Below are 23575 nucleotides of genomic sequence, written 5' to 3' on the forward strand. Positions count from 1 at the left end.
TGCCACACAGATGGCAGGGACCAAGACTCTGGCCATTAGTTACTGCTTTTTCCAGAAGTATCAGTGGAGAGCTAGATCAGGACCAAACCATGTGGGACCCAAACTTGTGCTCCATTACAACACTGTTGTCCCCTTACGGAGCTGCTTAAAAATACACTCAGTGGGTTATTCAGGTGATTGTGTATTAAAATAGGTGAACTTGTTCTAGATTTGAGAAGGTGCTATTTTAGACCCTTACAAGACTGTTCAAAAAGAATCCTATGAAGTGTCAACATCCATCTTTCCAAATTCATTTCCAATCCGTGTCTACACACTGGTTGCTTGCTCTTCCCACTGAGGATGATGCGATATTCAGTTGTTGGATCTTTTGGCCTACTAAGCAGGATTAGAGCAAGTTACAGATGAGCTCCTGCAGTTACATGTAAACAAAAGTCCATGGTCCAGCAAGTCAGGGGTTGTGTCTTCATTCCTTGTTCATTTTTTGCAGTTGAGATGTGGTGGTCATGAAGTCTTACATAAAAATCCCCTAAGTGTCAGCACAATAGGATCCAGAGCTAACATCTTGGGGATGTGCACAGGACTCCAGTTTATTAGGGCCCCAGACTTGGTTTGATGCTCTGTCGCCAGCCCCTTGACAGTCTTCCTGATCCTATCTTTGACCTTGAGTTTTGCAAGTGAAGTGTAATGGAGCAGGTGAGTGGAGACGCAAAGCACAGTAGAACTGTTTGCAGCATTCCTGATGCCCGAAAAGCTCAAAATGCTAGAGGGCCTGGACGCATGGGGCTAAGGGAGGTTCACAGTGAACGATGTGTGTTACGTCTGTGGCTGAACTATGTGTGCAGTCAGAGTCTGCTGACTGCCTCAGGAAACCACACTGCTTTCACACCAAAACTTCTTCGGATGCAGGGACAAGGCAGGGCTCTTTTAAGAAACATGACAAACCAAGGAGTTCTGTCATATCCCTTCCCTTTTGTGACACTTTTGTGTTTTAGGCAGCATACAGTGCTGCATACAGGGAAGGCTATGTTAAATGCTCAGATATTTTTATTTTCAGATGGTTTGGGGCCATGTCTTTTGGTGCCGTAGGTCAGGCCATTGCTTGGAGACTTGCATTCCATTTTGGAGCACCTGGATGAAATCTCAACTGCTCTGCTTCTATTCCTGCTTCCTATTAAGGCGCCTTGGGGGCAGCAGCTGATGTCCTAAGTTTCTGGGTCCCTGCCGCTCATGTGGGATGCTTGGGTGGCTTCTGATTTTAGCCCGGCCAGCCCTGGCTACTGTGGGCATTTGGGGAGTGAGCCGTTTGGAAGATTCTCTCTCTTACTCTGCTTTTCATGTCAATAGATTTGTTTTAAAATAACACAAAACTGAGAGTCTACTGGAGAAATTGGCTCTGTCCAATATGAAGATGAGCAGCAAATTCTTCATGCTAGTTTAAGTTTTTTATATTTGAAATGACATTAACTAGCAAATTTGAAACACCACGCCTAGTTAAGGGAGAGGATGCAAAAGTCAGGAAAGAATTTTCTATTTTGGTACTACTAGTGGTAGAGCTTTGCCCTGCATTTTGAACAAAGGGTCCCATAAATTACGTCGCCGGATCTGACAGCACCCTTCCCCCAGATGCCACCCCACAGGCGGTTCGTGGACAGTTAAGACAGTGGGGGAGGGAGGGGTAGAGCCAGAAGTGCCTGGTGTTATTTTAGGAAGGGCGGAGCTGACCATGATTTCGTGAAGGAATGCACTTGAGAAAATAAGCTGGGAGATGAAAGAGCCGCGGGAGTCAGGCTTTGATTACGTGGCGTCCCGACATAATGAGGTACCGAGCGCGGGGAGCACATCTCAGGCACACAGTCAGAGGAGGAGAAACCGAGGGGCAGGTCGGCCAAGAGCACAGATGTAGAGAAAGAAGGAAAACAGAGCTGACGGGCTCTATGTCATCAATGTTGTCGGCTAGGACAGATTATATATACACACAGGTATATTTCATCCCGAACAACCAGCATAAGATCAGCCTGAAAAAAACGTCAGAGAGGGCTTCGTGTTGATTAACTGATTGATAACACACAAAAAGCTCAACAATGCCATGTCCATATGGGTTTTACTTTTTGTTGTAAATGTATTAGAGAAATTTAACTAAGCCGATAAAGTGTCAGAAATACCAGACCTGCTTCCATTTGGAATGTTGCTTTTCTGCAAGGGTACTCTGAGAGTCACACCAAAATGTCCTGGAGTGCTGACTTGGGAATGCTAAGTGCGCTGCTCCACACATAACCTGGATTCCTTCAGAGGCAGAAAACCACAAGAGCGTGCGAATCCCTGGGTTTCTCTGATGATCTGCTGGTCCTAATCAAGTCCCCACTAAGACAGGCAGGCAACAGTAAGGCAAGGATCGCAGTGTGGCAGGCTGGTGCATCCTACGTGCAGTCCATGCGTTTGCTGGCGAGAATTACGAAGGCATGCAGCCTCACATTTTAAAGGAATTTGTAGCTAAATACCACAGCAGTAGGCAACATCTGGACTGTGCTTAACTCTTTATTATTTCACGTATTTCATATAGCAGTTTGGCAAAAAGTCTGTCCGTGTGTGGGGGTGTATGTATGTGTATGTGTATAAATTGCACATAATAGTGTATATAGAATTGATCAGTGAATTAATTTATTGATTCTTTCTATGCCCTGCAATACATTGAGAAATCTTATGCAAGTTCTGAAAACATTCACAGCACTGATTTCATTTTAAGCAATTCACCTTGAATTTCTGCTTCAATCTTCTCAGTAGCACTATAAAGTAGGTCCTATTATTACCCCGCTTCACAGATGAAGAAAGCAAGAGTTGAAGGTTGGGCAATTTGTCTGAATTCCCAAAACACACGAGTGAGGAACTCGGCACTTCAAGCCTGCTGCTTTGATTCCAGAATGCACTAAGCTTAACCATGCCTCTATGCTTCAAAGACCCTACCAAGCAAAAGCTTGGGGAGAGAACCTGGCCTTGTGGATAAACCAGTGGTTGAAAAATCTCTCTTCTCTCTCATTTTCTCTTTCTGACACTATGCCATTCAAACAAATCTTTAAAATAAGATCTTAAGATGGTGCTTTTGCAAGAATGTCTTCTCTTCTTTACAAAAATGATTAAGCTTGGTGCACCTGCTATGCTTAATTCTGAACGAAAAGCAATATAGCAAAAGAGAAAAATATTAAATGGTGAATTCAGTGTCTTTTGCTTCTGTCAGGCCTTTGGAAGTCAAATGAAAGCCACTCACAGAAAGTGGAAGGAAACGCATTTTCCCTTGCTATTCTACGTCTCAAGAAAATGGTTGAATAATACATGATGTCTCAAGGAGTCTCAGAAAACAAAAACTAGTGCCATTTAAGGGTCCAAGCTTGATGACTCAATGGATAAATTCTCACCCTACAAACACCAGGATCCCATATGGGCACCAGTTCGTGTCCCGGCTGCTCCACTTCCTTTCAGCTCCCTGTTTGTGGCCTGGAAAGACAATCTAGGATGACCCAAAGACCTGGGACCCTGCACCCATGTGGGAGGCCCAGAAGAAGCTCCTGGCTCCTGGCTCTTGGCTTTGGCTCAGCTCAGTTCTGGCCGTTGTGGCCATTTAGGGAAGATCTTTCTTTCTGTCTTTCCTTCTCTCCACAGAACTGACCTGCCTTTCTGATAAGAATAATTTAAAAAGGAAATATACAATTAAAGACTAAGTCAGACAGTCTGTTGTTTTGATGCAGTTAATTAAACTGCTGCTTACAATGCCAGCATTCCACATGGGCACCAGTTTTAGTCTTGGCTGTTCCACTTCTGATCCAGCCCCCTGGTAGTGCCACTGGGAAACTAGCAACGGAAGGCCCACTCGCCCGGCCCCTGGACAAGGCTCCTGGGTGTTGCCTTTCTCCTGCCTCAGTACTGGCTGCTGCAGCTGTCTGTTGGGGAGTGGTCCATGATACGCAGAATTTCTGTCTCTATTCCCCTCTCTTCGTAACTGCCTTTCAAAGAAATCTTTTGTTTTCCCCCACTTAAACAGAGATTCTGCAAGAGGTTTAAAAAAATATTTGTGTCCTCTGGCAGTCCCTAACACACAATAAAACAGAAAACAAGTGAAGTAACCTCTCTCTTAAACTTGATTCTCTTAAAAGGGGCTGTTTAAGAAAGAAATTTGGAGCAAATTAAAGGAAACAACTCCTTCATGCAACTTGTGGTCAGTGGGTCACAAACTTCTGCTGTCACAGAAGGTCAAAAGGTCAAACTCATTCTTTGAATGGGCTTGCAAAGCCGAGAAGCAAAGAGTGCTTTGCAGGTGGTGATGGCTAAGGAAGGGGATGCATCACCCTGGGCGGTGGCCCCAGCCGCCCCAGGCAGCAGCCACGGAGGAGCAGCACATGCAGGTTTAGAGTGCAGAAAACCTTCCTATTGGACTGGTACCAGGAACATACCCTTGACCTTGACTTGAAACAAAATCCTACTGAGAAATTACTCATTAAAACGAAACAACTTTCCTTTTTATGGCACACTTGACCTTTGGTCTGTCCAATGGACTCACACTAATTGTCCACGTGGTGGTCGTTGTTATTCATGCATGCACTCGAGCATTTATTGTTTGCAAGGCACTGTGCAACACAAAAGAATCTACCAAGGAAAACAGATACATAAAAAGAAAAACCTAGAGAGCACTCCACTAGTACCATGCTACAAAGGAGGAGAAAATGTTAAGGGAACAGAGAAGCAATTCATCCTGCCGAGTTAAACACCAGGAAATGCATTTTCCCAAATTTTCTCAGAGAAAAAGTTTTCGTAAATGCTTGCTGGAAGGAAAAAAGAAGTCCTCGGGTCCAACTCAGATCTACTGAATGGGAAGGTCCTGGGGCTGGCAGAAAAGCTGTGTGCTTAACAAGAGCCCGGGGGAATTATGACTCTTTGAGCCATGTGGGAAGCCTGAGCACATAGACCTTGTGACATGAAGTGTGGGGTGGGCACCCAAAATAAAGACATGCTTGTCAACTTCCATGTGTATGTGTCTTGAAAACCCTGGGTATGCTGAGATGCAGAGCTGCAGTCAGTGGGTCTGAGGGTGGTGCAGGATTCTATTTTTTTTTTAATATATATATTTATTGGAAAGGCAGATTTACAGATTTACTCTTGTTAACATAGAGTAAGAGAGTTTTACCTTCCCTGGGACAGTTGTGTGAGTTCGTGTCGCAATTGCTGGCTAAATCCCCACCTTGCATTAGCCAGGATCCCATATGGGCACCGGTTCATATCCCAGCTGCCCTACTTCCAATCCAGCTCCCTGCTTGTGTCCTGGGAAAGCAGTCGAGGACGGCCCAGAACATTGGGTCTTGGGACCCTGCCTATCCTCCGCTGCACCTATATGGGAGACCCCAAGGAAGCTCCTGGCTTCTGGCTTTGGATTGGCTCAGTTCTGGCCATTGCAGTCTCTTGGGGAGTGAACCAGCAGGTGAAAGATCTTTCTGTCTCTCCTTCTCTCTGTAAATCTGACTTTCCAATAAAAATAAAGAAATCTTTTTTTTTTTTTTTTTTTTTTTTAAATGAGCTGTAGCACAGGCCTGGGAGACAGTTCTTGAGAAATACTGGTGTCTGTTCCTGGCTTGGGTTTCATTTGAGCGAGGTTTCCCAGAAAAAGAACTTTGATTGCAATAGACCCTTGGACGTGAGCAAATCCGGCTCTTCTCACAGATCTGCTTAACGTGGAGTTCTATATCAAAGCTCACTTCCTGCTTAGTCGAATGATGAACAGTGAGAGATTTTTCTAAACTTTAGAAGGTTCTGGTGTCTTTTAATGACTTATACAAAGATGCCATTTCCATACCTTTAAAAATGTAATGCAATGGAACCTGGGATGAACAGAACACAAGCAATTCTAATCTATGTCATGCTGAGGTGACAAACACATTAGGCAGGTAATTAACTTCCAGATATTAAATCAAAAGAAAAAAATACCAGCGGAGAGAAAGGGTAGGCTGGTTGTGGCCTGCAAGGAAATTCACGATTTCCATTTACCTGACATCCTGCCCTTTCACATCCTCCTTCCCCTCCTTAGCCATAATTCATCTCATTCCCATCAGAAATATTTAAAGAACCCTTTGTAACAACTCCGCAGTTGTAGAGCAGAATACAATGTATCTCTCAAGGGCCTCATAGGGCCCTTTTGTTTCGTGCCTGCTCATAATCTCTCAGCATGAATGTTGAAACAGTCTATGGGATGGGCTTGCACTTCCGCTTTTCTTCTTTCTCTTAGACCCTTTATCTGAGCTTCCCGGGCACTTCACATATTAATTCTCCTTAGAGCACTTTTTCAATGGCACTAAAATTTGGACAGAACACATGGGAGTTTCTGAGTTAGAGGATAGAAAGAGAAAATACTGGAGGACAGTTGATGTATTCTCTGCCAAATTCTCCCGCTGCTCCCTTAGGGACACAGTGCGTACAGTTGGGGTGCAGGGTAGCCTTGGAGTTGAGTAGTCACAGGAAGTCGCCAGCACCATCTGCCAGCACCACAGTGGAGGAAAAGCCCGCAATGCTCAAATGCAGGCTGAGATTGGGACAATTAATGAAGAAATCGAAACGGACCGAGTTCCCACAGGTCTGGGGGTCTGATGTCTCTGGACCACAGAGGGATTCTGGGGAATGTTGTGGGTCACCCTGGTCCATGCCCTGAGCAATTGTGGGCCATTGTGGCTCAGTCCCCTCCCTGCCTTCCAACACATGGTTCAGTCCTGGAATAGTATCTTGGCATTTACCACTAGAAACCAAGAAGAAAGAACACGAGGAGAAAATTGTTTGGTCTTCCGTGAGCAAGTGTGATCTTTTTCACCTTCCAGTAGCAGCTCTGAGAGGTTTAATTTGCTCACCTCCATAAGACACTTTGATATTTTGAGGGCGAGTGACCTACAAGTGCGCTGAATTCACCCTGGGATAGAGCTAGTTAAGTGAACATCGCGGTGGTGTGGAGTTAACACCTCGATTTGCCTTGGAGACTGGCATTCCAGAAGGTGTGAGCTAACCAGCAACTGCGGAGCAGGTCCCCCTGTGGAGACTGTTTAACTTCCTCTTAAGACTTACCCCCAAAGTGAACCCCTCAGGCAGAGAAATGGGTAAAGATGGAGCAGGGAGAAGAGGGTAATGGAAAATAAATCTATTTCTTCCTTAGAACTCTGGGATCTGCGTCAGAAAAACCCGTGAACCTAATGTGATTTAATAAATCAAAAACCTAAGCCAACAGCTTTTGATTTCACATTCTACCTGGAAGAAAAATATTTGAGATGGTGGAACCCACTGTCCAAACCTTCTGGATATTACAGAAGGGTAACTAAGTTTTTAAAAAGCACAGGAGAATATGCTATAAGGTTATATTTCATTTTTAATATGTATTTGCAAAGCCAAAATATTTATATTAATGAACTTCAAAAAATATTTTTTGTTTTCTCATTTCCTTCTTCATTTAAAAAAAGGAGAGAGAGAGAGAGAGAGAGAGAGAGAGAGAATGAGCTGGGGCCACCTGTTGCTTCTTTTCTCACTTACTCTTCATTTCTCTGGCTCTGTCTTTAACTTCATCCGCTCAGCCCTCTTCCTGGGCCTCATCTTACATGGATGGAGGGGAGGATCCTATGCCAGAAGCAGCAGCTGGTGGGAAGGACCAGCACAGCCCCTGGAGTGGATTTTGTCATCAGCCTCTGTGCTGACTGGTAGTGCTCTGTTGAACTCTCTAGTTGAGGTAGGATGTGAGATGGAGACACAAGGAGGATTGGCAGAAACAACCCCTGAAGCCCTGCTGCTATCCCCTCGTGCCATCGCCATTGCTCAGGCCCTAAGGGCACCATGCATTAGTTGCCTTGTGATGAAATAACTGAAGGGAACTGGTTTTCCTCCTTGAATGGTACATGCTTCGCACTGTCGACTCTGCTGTCTGTTCTGAGGTCTGGATACACACGCAGGGAGCTGTGTGCCGGTGATCTGCTGACCACGTGAAGTCTTTCTCTGTTCATCTGCTACTTGGCATTGGTCCCTTGCTGTCTTTGGCCTGACAGCACAGCATGTGGTCCTTATAGCACAGTTTCCCCACAGCAGGCTCTTTCTTGTCTGCTTAGAAGATGAACACTGATTTGTTCCAATCTATAAATGTTTTATTTTTCCCTGTGGAATTGGTATCTTTGGAATAAACCTCCTTGTTTCTTGTTTTTAGGGACTTTTTCTTACCCGCCTGCTCATTTCCTGCAGCTGGGCATGACTGGTTGGCCATTGCAGTCATCTGGCCTCTCTGCTCTGCTTCCTGGAGAACAGGGCAGAAAGACTGGTCAGACCCCTCTGCTGTGCCGAGCTCCGATTCTCTTCTCGCAATGCCACCTGGTGTCTAAGAGCTTGCTGTTTCCTTTCTCCTTTGCAGGACTGTCCCCTCACCCTGCTGCCTTGCGTCTCAGGAGCAGCCTCAGGGTGAGAGGGCAGCAAGGTCATCACCCTTGGTTCCTTCATGAAGTAGCTAGTGTAACCAGTGAGATGTGTTTTGAAAACCTCAGTCGTGAGATAAAAACTGGAAGGAAAAAGGCAAGGAGAGGTTGGTGAACCACCACAACAGCAAGCAGGAGACAAAAACTATGGCAGCAAAGTAGGGGTGAGAGAGGCCAGAGCAAGGAAGAGCACAAGGTTGATTTTTTTTTCTAGAAAGGAGCAAAAGAGTGGTAGGCAAATGGTTTAGCAGCAGGAACCACAGAGATCAATTAATTTGGTCCCTATCCTTCGGGAATTTATGAAGCGCAGAAAGCAGATGAAAAATACAAGCAAATATTTGTGTCTTGGGTTACCCTGGGTTCAAGGTGGAGCACGTGGGGAGAGCCGTGCTCCGGGGCTGTGGAGTAAACCTTTGCAAGTGTGGACAAGGTTACTTGGCTCCTTCTGAGCCCCGATTCTGTCTTGCATTTCATGTTGGGGGCTTTGTGGAGATGCCCACATGCCAGGGCTAGGAGACAGTCACTGGGCACTGCTCTGCAAGCCGAAGTCAGAAGTGTGCAACCCCAGGGCCGGGTGGGAGAAAACACAGCTTTTCCAATGCCCCATCCGAGGTGTTCTCCAAGAAACTACTGGTGGTGAAGCAGATGCTTGTTAAGTGCTGCTGGGCAAGACCCTTGCCCGGGCAGCATTCCTTCCTCTGCTCTCCGTCGGATTCATCCCAAATACCAGTGGCTGGCTCACAGCCTGCCTGCGGCAACACGTACAGTCATTGAGGAAGGAAGGCGGCAGGGCCATTTCTCCATAAAAGGCCTCGAGTGCTTTGTCGCGCAGCCGGCAAACCTGCACAGGTCCTTCAAGTGTGACGGAAAGTCAGAGAAAGGAAGTTCGTCCCCAAAGAGGCTGGGGATATTTTTGGCAGTGATTTTCTCACTACCTGTACTGCCTGTTTGTGTCTATGAAGATGTTGATTGCAACTTGAAAGAGAATAGCTACTAAATTGGGATGCAATGAATTTCTCAGCTGGAGAGACCTGCAGCTACAGAGAAACAACATTTGGGATCTGAGCACTTGTATTCTCTTTGTGGTTTGCATTTTGATGTTAGGATAAAGAAGGAAAAAATAAAAAACACTCTCAGGAGACAGAAACTGCATTGCTGAGTCCAGTCCGGGGGAGGAAAAGTCAAGATGTTTAAAATGAACTTGACCTCTGTTTTGCCTGATCCCAGTAAGTGTGTCCAGGCTTGGTCCTCCTGACCGTCTCACTCTGGTGTAGTTTTAGCTTGGTTGGTGAGTGTCAGTGCTTGGTGATTAAGAAAGTTTGTAGAAATGGAATTGCAAGGTATGTTTATTGTGGTCCACAAATGACTTTTTTAAAGATTTATTTTTATTGGAAAGGCAGATCTACAGAGAAAAGGAGAGACAGAAAGATCTTTCATCCACTGGTTCACTTCCACAATGGCCAGAGTTGAGCTGATCCAAAGCCATGAACCAGAAGCTTCTTCCAGGTCTCCCATGTGGGTAGAGGGTCCTTCGGCTTTGGGCCATCCTCTGCTGCTTTCTCAGGCCACAAGCAGGAGCCGGGTGTGAAATGGAACAACTGGGACAAGAATCAGCACCAATGTTCAAGGTGAGGATTTAGCCACTGAGCTATCATAATTTAGAAATCCATGCACGTGCAGGAGAAGATTCTTTAAGATGTTTTATGACAAAGTAATACATAGGCTTGTATTATTCGTAACCCATGTATTTACTGTAGAAGGGGGAAGAATATTTGGTATGATGGTTAAGAGATTGCAAAGGGTGCGCACATTCCTTGCTGGAAAGACTAGGCTCCTGTCCTGGCCCCGCTCTTAATTCCAGCTTCCGGCAAACATATTCCCTGGGAGTAGGCAGCTGAGTCATTGAGTCCTTGCTAGTTCTGCAGGAGATCTGGACTGACTAATTTGGCCTGGCCCAGACCTGGCTGCTCTGAGTGTTTGAGGAGTGAACTAGTGTACAGATCTGTTTGTCTCTGTCTCTCTTATTGCTTTTCACATACCGCAAAGCAAGCTAAGGAAATGGTTGTGAATTTTAGCCACTTTTAAAGTCAATGAAATCTTTTGAATTGTTGCTGGAGAGGAGATTTGAAAGTTTCATCTCTTCTCAGTTTCTGGAGTCAAGAGCCCTGAACAGAACACTAAGTAACAGTTTGGGTCTGAAAGGAAATGACAAATGCTTTCCTCAGAGGGAACTGCGGAGTTCTGGATGGAGGGACCTCAGGGCAGAGCCCCGCCCCTGGAAGGAGAATTACTGCAGAAAGGTCAGAGACACAGTCCTTGGACAAAGTCCCTTGTAATTACCCACCAGGAGAGCGGTCGAGACATCTCCCCCTTCATCAGAGGGATTGTGGGACTCAGTGATGGACGTCCACGTCCTATCCTGGGGATGAGTTCCTGCGCTGTATTTTACAAAAAACCCGTGGATCATTCATTGATTCGCTTTTCAGCTTGCCCTCTCTCTCTCTTTCTCTCACACACATAATGTATATAATGTATATATTCTATTAGTGTATTATATGCATTTAATAAAACGTATACAATGTTTGCTTTAAGGTCTTAATTGTACTGTCATCCCAATGAAATTTGGCTATGAAGAAGAGATTTAGCGTGATTCACTAATGAGGCTGAAAGGTGTTCTGCTCAATCAGGTGCCTGAGACCTTGGGGGGGCAGTAACACCCCAGGGCTCACTACACCAGCTTCCTCCATGCCCCCTTCCCCTCCCTCTTCCCTCTCCCCGCCCTCTGAATTTGCTACTTTATTAGAGAGTTGGGAGGCTGGGAATAGGAGCAGCTTGTACTCTTATCGTTCCCTATTTCTGATGCCAAAAAGGACTCTCTTGCAAAATCTGATCCTTAGTTCCAAGCCACTGTTACCTTCTGCCCCCCCGCCCCTCCCGAGCTCCAGGAGCTGCACGCATGTCCTGGTGACTGCTGGAGCCTCTTCCGGCTGCGCTTTGCCCTCTGTCCTCTTAGCTTTGAAAACAGAGGAGCCTTTTCTGCCCTGCCATCTGGCCCCAGGGGCTGTGAAGTATTTGATTATCCAATGATTCTCTTTGGATGATCACCATGTTGCCTGCTTTATGGTCTGCCAGCCTGGAGACATTGAAGAATGGAAAAATTCTTTCTTAATAAAGGTGATCGGGGCCTGGTACAGTGGCCTGGTGTCTAAAATGCTTGCTTTGCATGTGCTGGGATCCCATGTGGGTGCCAGTTTGTATCCTGCCAGCTCCACGTCCCTTCCAGCTCCCTGCTTGTGGCCTGGGAAGGCAGTAGAGGATGGTACAGAGCTTTGGGACGCTGTACTTACATGGAAGACCCAGAAGAAGTTTCTGGCTTTGGATTGGCTTGGCTCCAGCCATTGTAGCCACTTGGGGAGTGAGCCAGCAGATAGATGTCTCTCATTCTTTCTGTAAATCTTACTTTCCAATAAAAAATGGTGATCAGACCTGGCACTGTAGCCTGGTGGCTAGGATCTCATGTGGGTGCTGGTTTGTGTCCCAGCTTCTCCACTTTCCCTGTGGCTCCCTGCCTGTGGCCTCAGAAAGCAGTCAAGGATGGCCCATGGCCTTGGGGTCCTGCACCTGATGGGAGATCCAGAGGAAGTTCTTGGCTCCTTGCTTCAGGTCAATTCAGTTCTGGCCATTGTAGCCACTTGGGGAGTGAACCAGCAGATGGGGGATCTTTCTCTCTGTCTCTCCTTCTGTCTGTGGCTCAGCCTTTCCATTAAAAAAAAGATAGAGATGATCATGGAGCCAGCATTGCTAGGTTCTGGGGCCCCTGCCACCCACATAGGAGACGTGGATCACCTTCCTGGCTCCTGGCTTCTGCCTGGCCCAGCTGTTGTGTGGATCAAATCCCCCTCCATGATACTATGTCTCTATCATTCCCCCTACCTGCTTTTATAACTCTGCCTTCAAATCAGTAAAATAAACCTTGAAACAAACAAAGCCAAATCAATGGATAGGTATGGCTTTTAACCAAAAATCAACAGAAAACCTCAAAAGTTCCCAATTATCCATGGTTGACCTTACCCATGAAGAGAGATGCCATTGAAATGCATAGATTTGCCTATAAGCGGTAAAATTTATTTCTCCTGCCAACTCCAAATTTGCCTTTAATTAGAACCTTTGCATTTCTGCCCAATATTTGATTATATCAAGTGCCACAAAAAATGTACTTACAGAAATGTAGTAACTGGATTGACATAATCAAGAGTAAGCTTTTTTTTTTAAAAAAAGATTTATTTTTATTATTTTTTTATTGGAAAGGCGGATATACAGAGAGGAGCGACAGAGAGGAAGATCTTCCGTCCAATGATTCACTCCCTAAGTGAGCCGGAACGTCCGATACTATGCCGATCCAAAGCCAGGAGACTCTTCCGGGTCTCCCATGTGGGTGCAGGGTCCCAAGACTTTGGGCCGTCCTCGACTGCTTTCCCGGACCACAGGCAGGGAGCTGGAAGGGAAGAGAGGCTGCCGGGATAGAACCGGCGCCCATATGGGATCCCGGGTGTGCAAGGCGAGGACCTTAACCACTGCGCCACCGTGCCGGGCCCAAGAGTAAGCTTTTTTTTAAAAAAAGGATTTATTAATTTTTATTGGAAAGGCATATCAGATTTACGGAGAACAGGAGAGAAAGGAAGATCTTCCATTCATTGGTTTGTTCCACAAATGGTCATAATAGCTGGAGCTGAGCTGATTTAAATCCAGGAGCCAGGAGCTTCTTTCGGGTCTCCCACATGGGTGCAAGGTGCCAAGGCTTTGGGTGATCCTCTGCTGCTTTCTCACACCATAAGCAGGGAGCTGGATGGGAAGTGTGGCATCTGGGACATGCACCAGCATCCATATAGCATCCTGGCACTTCACAGTGAGGATTTAGCCATAGAGCCGTCACACTGGGCCCAAGGTTTGTTTAGAAGTGCAATAATCAAGTATTAACACTGAAAACTGAGAAGGAAAGGACGAGGCTTTCTTGTTCCAGCACCCGGCTTCCCTCATAAGAGAAAAATGTAAAAAGGGGGAGATAAACGAAGATAATAGTATTAGGGTAGGCCATAAGAAGCTGCTAGGTGAGTTAAACAGAAAGCTTGTCGTGTGGTGGTGGTGTGTTACAGCACTCAAGTCACACGTGGCATTCCCAGATCCCACATGGGAATGTGTGGTTTGAGCCCCAGTCCCTCTCTTTTAATACAGTTTCCTGCTAATATGTGTTCTGGATGGTAGCACATGATGGCCCAAGCACTAAGACACCTTATACTCACACACAAGATGGATTGAGTTCCAGGCTCTTAGCTTTGGTTTGGCCCCAAAACAAATTTGGGGAGTGAACTGGGAGATGGAGGAGCTCTCCTATTTCCCAAAATAAAATAAGAATAAATGAGTAGATAAAGAAAACAAACTTGAAGTTTGTTGTTTGAACCTTTGTAGGAAATAGGTCATTTGAAGGAACTGATGGGACAGGAAGAAATGAGGGGGGAAAAATCACAATAGCTTAGCAATCGTGGAGGTATGGTTGAGAGTAAAACACATGTGAAAAATACAGTGAGAGATGGCTTTGATTTAAAGTGTGCTTGGAGGCACTGACTCACAGGTTAACGGAGTACTTGTGGCTGAAAGGAATGGCCCAGCCAAGAATACTGGAGTCAATCAGGCTCTTTCTTCTGTGAAAACAAACAAACAAAAAGGATCAAGGAATTTCATCTCATTATATATTGCATATTTTGTTCAATTATTTTGACCAGCTCCACATTCCTCAAACAAGTGAAGAATGCTCAGTGTTTTTGTAACCTTGAGTAGCTGTGTTGGTAAGAGGTGGCAAGAAGAAAGCTGAATCAGGAAATCAAGTTGTTAAACAGCTGGGCCACATATCTGGACTTCAGTAGGAAGCAACTCAGAGTTCTGAGCTGAACATTTGAAGAACATCTTAAATTATTCTGATGTGAGGAATCAAGTATTCGGCTTGCAAAGACTGTGCTGATATCTGAAGTTAGTTCTGAGTGAGATAAAGTCACAATTTTAGTATCAAGTGCTTTTAACCACAAAGACCCAGACTTGGTTGTGTCCCGGGAAGTTCGTGGCAACTAGGCTAGGGAGGCTGCTGACCTGGTCTCTCAAGGAGGTTCTGGAGGCAGACTTCTTGGACCAAGTCCCATGTCTACCCATAGAAGATGGGATCTTGCACAGCTGCCCTCATATCTGTGCTCGGGTTTCTCAACTCTAAAGTGAGATGATCATAATAGGTCTTGCATCACACAGTTGATATAAAGAGAGCAGTTAAAATACATGAAATGCTCCTGACAGTGCCCGCTGTGTGGGAAGTGAGCTAGAGGAGGAAGATGTAGCCCGAATAGCAAGGGTAAGAGCTGATATCGCATTTCTAGACTGTGAATCAGACGCTAGTCAGCATTTTCATTGGAGAGTTTAAAACTCCTAGCAGCTATAAACATACATAGCCAAAAATAAGGTATTGACTCCACGAATCGCTCCTGCATTTGCTCATTTATTGCTTCTCCATGTGTCAGGCACTGGAGGAAACTAGTCGGTTTTGGCATCATTGCTAAACGTACAGTGATTATTAGACAATGAACAGGTAAAAGAGAGGGACAAAGTACTATTGAGATGTGATGAAGGGGTCGGGAGGAGGGTGGGCAGGAGAGCTCTCCTGGAGTACGCAGTCCCAGAAAACACCGGCTCTCTCAAATACAAATCAATCTTAAAAATCTTTAAGTGCTTATCACAGCACTGGTTTGAGTTCCAGCTTAAAAAAAAAAAGTGCTTCAGTCTGTGCTTAGGATAAAAAACAAGTATTCTCTCCCTATTAAGATAATCAAAATCCTGCTCCTAATCCTAAAACAGGTAACAGTGGATATTGACCTCTGATCAAATGTTCAATTGTCATACAGTATAACAATTTCTGGCTGATTTGAATCCAATACAGGAAGGACATAACTTGTGTTGAATATTTCTCTTAAGTGTCCCTTTATCCATGTAACTTACCCTTAAACTTTTACAAAAATTTCTTGCAATCTAATTGCTGGAAAAGTGAGTTATCATTTAGTTTTACATAAATAGATTTTGCTGAGTGCATCTCCATGGTGTCACATATCAGCCTTCTATTCTTCATTAATAATAGATCTAAAGTCTTGCTCGGATTCTGGTTCAACTTTTTTTTTTCTTAATGGTTTGTTTGAAATGTGGAGTTACAGATAGAGAGGGAGAGAGAGAGATATTCCATCTGTTGCTTTACTCCCCACATGGCCGCAACGGCCAGAACTAGATCAGGAGCCAGGAACTTCGTCTGGGTGTCCCCTGTGCTGGGTGGCTTGGGTCCATATTCTTGGGTTGTACTCTCTTCCTTTTCCAAGCACGTCAGCAGGATCTAGATCAGAAGTTGGAGCAGCTAGAGTATGACTTGGTACTGAAGTGAGATACTGGTGCTGCAGGTGGCTCCCAGCCCTTTGGAGAGGGAGTGAGATGATTGTTCCACAGACAAATGGTGTATTTCCATCAGAAAGATGGTCTGGGTATTCCACCGTTTGATATGCTCAGTGACTGGGCCCATTTACTTATAGGTGGTCCTGTCCCAACTCTATCATTTCCTCTTCAGCTGAAAGTCTGTGGAGAAAACCTTCCTCTTGTGCACTATTTGCTTGCATCATGGGACAACACTTCTAGGAATCGTTTGCAAATCTTGATTGAAAATCCGTATTAGCAGAGGCTTCATGGTATAACATTTGAAGTCCATATCTTATTTAGTATGCAGTTTTATTATAATAAGAAGGTAAATTTATGCCATTTCATAAATAGTGCTTTGCATGGAAGGAAGAATTTTCTGCTTGTAAGATAGCTTTAAAAACCCTCTAACACTCCCCCAAGCTTTTAGTAAAAGTGGTTGTGCTTTTTAATAGCAATTACAAAGGATAATCTTGCTTAACTGAAATCCTAGACTACATCTGATATCATTTTAGTTTTCAGTGACCTACTTATTACGTGGTATGATTTACAGTTGAGGTTTATAGCTTTAGCAAAATAATGTTTTGGTTGTTCACTTGAAAAAAAAAAACCTGTTTTATTCTCTGGGATGGAGTAAAGCCTTTCCAGTCATAGTTATCTCAAGGTTAAGTCATCATTCAAATAACATTGTAGCTCAGCTCTAATATGAGCTGTAGACATGATGTATATGAGGCTTGTGTTTGCTTAAAGACAAAAGAAACATACAAGGAATCTTCAACAATCCAAGAAATGACACAGTGTGCATGTTGTACGTGGGCATGAAAAACTCGTGCCTGCACATCAACATCTGATTCCGTTTTCCTGTGAACTTTGTGGATTCCTAACCCCTGGACACAGAATAAGTCAATCATACTTGCACATACACTAAGTTTGATTTGCATGGAAATATTTCAGAAATATTGCATATTAAGTATTTTGGAAAAGCCCCTTTTGAATTTAGTTCCAAATGAAATCAGCTGTTTACCGTTGGCTAATGGAAGAAACCAGGAGGAACAGCAGAACCAGAAGTTGGCTCTGATCTAGGGTTGATTCTGGTGGGTCCCGAGGTCCCCCAGCCCCTGCTTTCTTCATCCACTGGGGCACTGATCCCCCAAGATCTTGGCCAACTTTTTTCTTACCCTCTCCTCTTCATCACTTAAATCCTTTGTCTCTAACTACATTACATCCATTCAGTGCTCCTCTTAATGCCTCCACGATTTCTTAATATCTACAAAGGGTGGATTGATTCCTGCCCCCAGAATATGCCAGCAGGAAGTAGTAGGGTGTGCATATTGGACTGGCCCCAATTTGAGAAAGAAACCAACAAGGGGAATATTGTCTTTCTTTGAACATTTTTTTAGAGCATTTTCCTTTCTTATCCAGATTAGTCTGACCTCAGCACAGACAAGCATGTATTACTCTTTATGGCAAACCTGAGCGCTGCCTGGACTGCCTTGGTGGTTTTCCATGAATGTAATACGATAATCCCAGCGGAGCCGCTCAGACACGGGTGACTCTCAGGAACACTTTGTCAGCGCTATTATGATGTCTTTTATTTTGAACCCTGCTGAAAATGGAAGCATTGTGGGGCTAAACTATATTCATGGGCAAGCTCTCTGCTTTATCAGTTGGGGTGCCCTCTGCATGACAGAGGGACATAAGAACATTTTGCTACAATTTCCCTTGTCAGTAATATCTTCATGAGGCTTCCAAGGTAGACTTTGAAGAATACTTTGTGTGATACACATGCATAAAAAATTCAACAACCTTGACGTGTTAAAGTCAGCCTCTTCTCACCTGCAGCGATGTTACAAATAATTTACAAATCAGATGGCTTAAAAGGCAGCTGTGTTCTTTTTTCTTTGTGAACTTTTTAGATTTTATTTTTGAGGATGTTTACATAATTGATTAGGGTAGGAAGGGTTGAGGGTTAGGAGAAAGTGGGTTAGATCATAGTTTCAACGTTTTCTTCTTTCTTCTTCCTGTATCTGGAGAAAGAGGGGGATGAGAGAAGACACATCCAGCCTCCCAACTGCCTCAGCGCCCGGGGATAAGGAACAGCCACCCATGTCACCCAGAGTCCCTGGTGTGCGGCATGCTCCTAGGGTTCTGCTTAGGTGGTTTCGATAGTTCTGAGATGCTGTTGATCTTGCCGATCCAAGGATGAGGAAATCCTTCTAAGGTCTATTGGCTGTCATAGTCCACCTTAGAGTCTCCATTTGACCAGTTATTTGCTGCAAAACCTTGGCTGGGTTAGTTGATCAATTTGTTCTGTCCTCCTTCCTCTGTTATGGTACCAGATGTCCTCAGCAGGCTACAATGAACTGCCATGTCCTCACATGCATCTGGGTGTGCCATCCATTGCTCTGTCTAAGCTACTGAGGAGGACCACAGATCCTGAGGTTCTCCCCGTAGTTGGAGTTCTGAGTCCAGTGGTTCAGTTGAGGGTGTCCTAAAAGAAATGTCATTTGAAGTGATCCCAGATCCGACTCTTGTGTGTGCTTGCCAGTATGGGGTCTGGCTCAGTCCGTCACCCACATCTTCCTACGCACACACTGATAGTAGCAATTTCTGGGTTAGTTCTGTCTCCAGCCCCATCTCTTATGCAAACCAATGTGTGCTACAGCCCAGGCTGACCGTGCACACCACACACTTGATCCTCATGTACACCAGCAGAAGTTGCAGCCTAGTTAGAGCAACACCCAATATCCTCACCAGGCCCACCCCAGCCCTGGCTCCTGTGCTTGCCAGTATGCGCAGCAGACTGATCCAGTCTGTCCCATATCCTGTTTAGTTCTCTTTTACGTCAGTGGGTGTTGCAGCCCAGCTCAACCCAACCAATCCCATTATCCAGCCCATACTCAATCCAGTGGGCACTACAACCTGTCTAGCCTGGTCTGTCCCCAGCCCCGAGTCTCATGCCTTTCAGAGGAGTGCCCACAATTTTTCCACTAGGCCCACACCCAGTCATGGATCTTGCACTCTTGAGAAGATTCTGCAGTCTATCTTGACAGGGTTTGGCCTCAGTCCCAGAACTTGCCAGCTGATGCTGCAGCAAAGCCCAACCAGCCTGCACTCACTCTGGTTTATGCATGCACCAGTGGGAATAGCCAGTTAGCCCAGCCTAGCTCTCCCCCTAACCCAGCTTACATGCAGGCCAACAGGCACTGTAGTCCTGCCTGGCCTGGTCCATTCCGAATCCCAGATCTCACACTCAGCAGTGGGGAGCAGTGGCCCAGCAGGGCAGCCTCTGCAACCCCACCACCAGATTGCACCCCTTCCCCAGGGTCTCATGTGTGCTGGTGGGTGCTGTAGCCCAGTCTGGCCTGGTCTGCCTCACCTTTGCATTTGCTTGTGGTTGCTATAGACTAGCTTGGCCCAGCCCACCCCCAGCTCCAGCCCTAGTGTGAATTGGCTGGTGTTGTGGCCTGATCTGGCCTGTCCTGCACCATGTCCTGGTTCTCGGATTTGCCATTCAGTGCTATGGACTGACCTAGCCTGGCTTGCCCCTGGATCTCACCACACACATGCCAGCAGGTACTATAACCTGGTCTGGTCTGGGTTGCTAACAGCCTTGGTTGTTGCACTCACCTGAAGGGACTGTGTCCTGATAGAGGAGTTCCTCAAGCTCCTCTAGTGGCACGTCCCACGCATACTGATGGTCCTTCGTCTAGACTGACTTAGTTCACCTCTTGTCCTGGCAGGAACAGTGGCTATGCCCAACCATCCCACGCTCATTCCGGTTCTTACTGTCGTTTGTGAAAACATGGTCACTCCTGGTCCATGTCCCGACACAGCTCTCATGTGGTTCTGTGGGTACCAAGACCTGGCCTAGTCTGTCCTGCACCCATCCTGGCTCTCATAGCACCAGTGGGAGCTAGAGTGTGCCAGAATGGGCACACTCCAGGCCCAGTCAACACTCATGGTGGTCAGCTGTGAGCCATGTTAACTAGCCCAGCTGAGCTTTCCCACATGGACTGGTGCATGGCCCTGCAGATTCCACCCTCTGACCTGTTTGTTCTCAGCTCCCTCACTTACCGGCAAGTCCCAGGAGTCCCTCAGAAGTCAACCCTTGCCTGCGACATATTGCCTCCCTAGTCTTCCCTCCCACACATCTATTTACCCTGCTCCCTGACCACGCATCTGGGGAGATCCGCAGGCTTGCTCTGCCTACTAGACAGGAAGCTCCATGTCTCCTTAGGTCCCCGCCAGCACCATTCCCCTGCCCCAGCAAGCCTGCACGCCCAGTTTCCCAGGATCACTGGTCCAGCTGCTTGTGTCCAGGCAGCTCACGTTGCTGCTGCTGCTCCTGGGAGAGTGAGGGCTCTAGCGCCGCAGGAGGCAGCCGGCAGGGAGGCTGCTTACCATGGAGTGCGGCCCTGGGGAAACTGTGTTCTTACTGGTTTAAAAATTCTAAGATTTTACAACTAATCTAATCATTTCCTCAATAGAATTTTCTTTTAAAGTCTAGCCCCTTGGAGATATTTGCCTTCTGAGCTGGTTGATTGCCCCGAATGCAGCCTACATTATGAATGGGCTGTCTGTGACCCACTGAGGACCTTGTAGTGTTTGTTTATGAATAGATGGAAATGGACTGGCAATCCTATGCTTGTTCTGCTTAAACTAACCATGCCAAAGCTCACTTGGGTGTTTAAGGCAGATAGGTCTCTTTCTTCCAAAGAACATGTTTTACAGCTCCATTTTACCTGCAGGCACAGTCCTGTTAGGATGACTTGTGAGTTGGAACAGGAAATATGGACAAGGAGTTACCTGGAGTCTTCGTCACCTGAAGAGCTACTCACCTGAGAGGTTGGTATTTCAGTTTGGGAATTATTATTATTATTGTCTGACTGCAGCACTGGACAATCGATTTCTTCTAGTGTTGATTCATGAGAACAAATGGAGAGAAGTCTTCTGTTGAATTCTTTCTGTGACGTCAGGATGAGACTACCCTTATATTGGTTTGGATGCCAGTATTGGTGGCACACAAGTAACAGGAGGAAATGAAACAGGGGTGCTGTGCACGCAGCCAGGCTTTCTGGGGGAGAACAGGGCAGGCTCCCCAACAGCTCCAGTGCTGACTCAAGGACACAGGGAAAGACAGGTCTGACTTTGGTTGTGTTCAGGAGGCAGCCATGAGCGAGGACTTCCATGTGTGTGCCACACATGGTGGTTGGAGCATCACTGGTGCTGAAGAAGAGAGCATGTGGGCTCTCATCAACTTGCCCAGATACAGGAGATCAGCAGAACTTCACAGCTGTCAGCATTAACATCTCAGACCGGGGTCAGAGTCTTTAGCATACCTCATTTTAAATTCAAGACCTAAAAGTCCCTGAAAGGTGATATTCTTGTGCCGAGCAGGCCAAATCCAGGAGTTTGGAATTCTATCCAAGTCTCTCTTCTGGGTGCTAGGAACCCCAGTGCTTACCTGGATGTGCTTTCGCAGGACTCAGCCTAGGCACTCTGATATGAGAAGTGAGTATCTCCAGCAGCGTTTTAACCATGGAGTCAAATACCAACTCCTCCATATCAATTGTATCTTACACTGCAATGGTACATTTGTCAACTTTAATTAATTAGCACCAGTACAGAATTACTAAGTGAAGACTGTATTCACAGTTCCCTCATTTTTACCTGTATCCTCTTTGTGTCAGAATACCACATTACATTTAGTCTTCTTGTCATCATATCTTGTCATCATAGGCTTCTGTGGACTGTGGCAGCTTCTCAGACTTTGTTTTGATGTCCTTAAATTTTCAAGGAGTGCCAATTAATTTTATAATGTCTGACAAGTGGAATTTTTCTATTTTTTGTCTCATGATTAGACTGTAAGTGTGGGGAAGGAAGGCAACAGGGCTACCATTCCCATCACATCATGTCAGGTACCATAGTGTCAACCTGGCAACTCATGTTAGTGCTGACTTTAATCATCTGGCTGATAAAGGCGTTTTGTAGCCAAAGGGTCTAGAGATGTCATCATGAATAGACAGGAAAGGCAAGGGGTTTACTACGTATGGTTTCTGCACAGGAAATTCACTCTGGGAGGAAGTGACTATGTGAAATCTAATGCTAACCGTGAGGAGTTAAGCGCGGCCTTTCTTCCAAGTGGAGAATGCACAGGAAGTACTTGGCGTTCCTCTCACTGGAGACTTACCCTCTCTGGCTTCATCAGCCATCTACCCTCACGCGTGCGATACTTTGGACCATAGCCCTCAACTGCTTCATTCGGTTGATCATGTGTTTGAGCTTGGCCTTCGGGCACTGTTCCTGTCGGCTCCTCTGCCACTTTGACATGCTCACCTGGTTTGTGAATGGTTTGTGCTTGTTTAGCCCTATTTGGTTTCTGGCACTGTGAAATGTTCCGATTCCATTTTCTATGTTCCCTGCCAGTCCCAGAATCCATCATTTGCTCAAGGGACCTGCTTTCTTTCATTGAACAACAGTGTTGGAAATCAAGATGTGGATGATGAGGCATACTTTTTGCTATGGAGTATTATTATTGGTTCTATGTGGTTCTCTCGGGCAGCCAAACAAGGAAATATGTGTTGACATGCAAACCCCTGTATATACACATTCAGAGAGACACATCTGTAAGTGTTTATGTATCCATCTTGGTATTGAGCTCACCATACTTTTGCCTTGATGTCTTCAACATTTTCATTGTGGTCATTCCCTGCTCCCCCTCGCCCCACCTTGGACAAAAGGACTTGAAGAAGCACATTTGTATGCTTACTAGATTGCCAGCAAGCAAATTCACACAAGTGCTAGTCTCTTTGGGGTCAGGAAACAATACCCAGATTTACAGAAGTACAAAATAATGTAATGGTCTCCATGTTTGAAAAGATCCTCGAGTTGATTCACATCAGAACTTGAAGAAACTTAGTTGTAAAGCCCCTGTGGTCAGGTCTCTACTTTTCATCCTGATTTTTTACTGCTCTTTGACAAATACCTTGTCAAGTATACATGCTTGAAGTCCCTGGTAGTACTGTGACTTCCCATGGCTTCACGCTTCACGTGAGTAGCCCTGTGGACCCTCCTTCGTCTTCTGTCTCTGCTAACTTTTCTATGTCCCGCAGACGCAGTGCAGACATTATTCAGCTCACAAGGCTTTCTTGATCTTCTCTGCTTCCTGCCCCTCTCTCATTTCTGGCAGAATGAGTTTTATCTCATTGGTCTTCTGTTTTATTGCTTTCCATAATAATCAATGTACCTGCCAATATCATTTTTTTTCACCTATAGCAAGGAAAAGACATTTACGAATAAAGAGAATGAGAGAAAAAGGGCTACTGGTTCACTCTGCAAACACCTGCAGAAGCCAGGGCTGGGTTTTGCTGGAGACAGGAGCTGGGTTCTCCATCAGCACCCCACATTGGGGCCAGGGACTCAAGTGCTTAATCAGCCACCTGCTGTATCGAGTGTAGCCACATGCACTTGAGCAAGAAGCTGGCCTCAAAAGTGGAGCTGGGACATGAAATCAGGCTCTGATATGGAATGTGACTGTCCTGAGCTGCCAAGCTGGATCTTCTTTGGGTTCTGATGAGACCAGGAGTTAAGAACCAGCAACTGGCAATGCA

At 45.6% G+C, this 23575-nt stretch overlaps 1 long non-coding RNA gene across 1 annotated transcript in view; it reads left to right on the forward strand.

Annotated features, from left to right (window-relative positions):
- The window catches only part of LOC121154452, a 44284-nt gene that overhangs the window by 3636 nt on the left and 17073 nt on the right, over positions 1 to 23575 (forward strand). Inside the window, exon 3 of the long non-coding RNA XR_005883521.1 lies at positions 20714 to 20810. This is a non-coding gene — a long non-coding RNA (uncharacterized LOC121154452). The remainder of the gene's footprint in view (positions 1 to 20713; positions 20811 to 23575) is intronic.

This window comes from Ochotona curzoniae, unplaced genomic scaffold (genome assembly GCF_017591425.1).
Source record: "Ochotona curzoniae isolate NIBS_2020 unplaced genomic scaffold, NIBS_Ocur_1.0 contig_2754, whole genome shotgun sequence".
NCBI lineage: Eukaryota > Metazoa > Chordata > Mammalia > Lagomorpha > Ochotonidae > Ochotona > Ochotona curzoniae.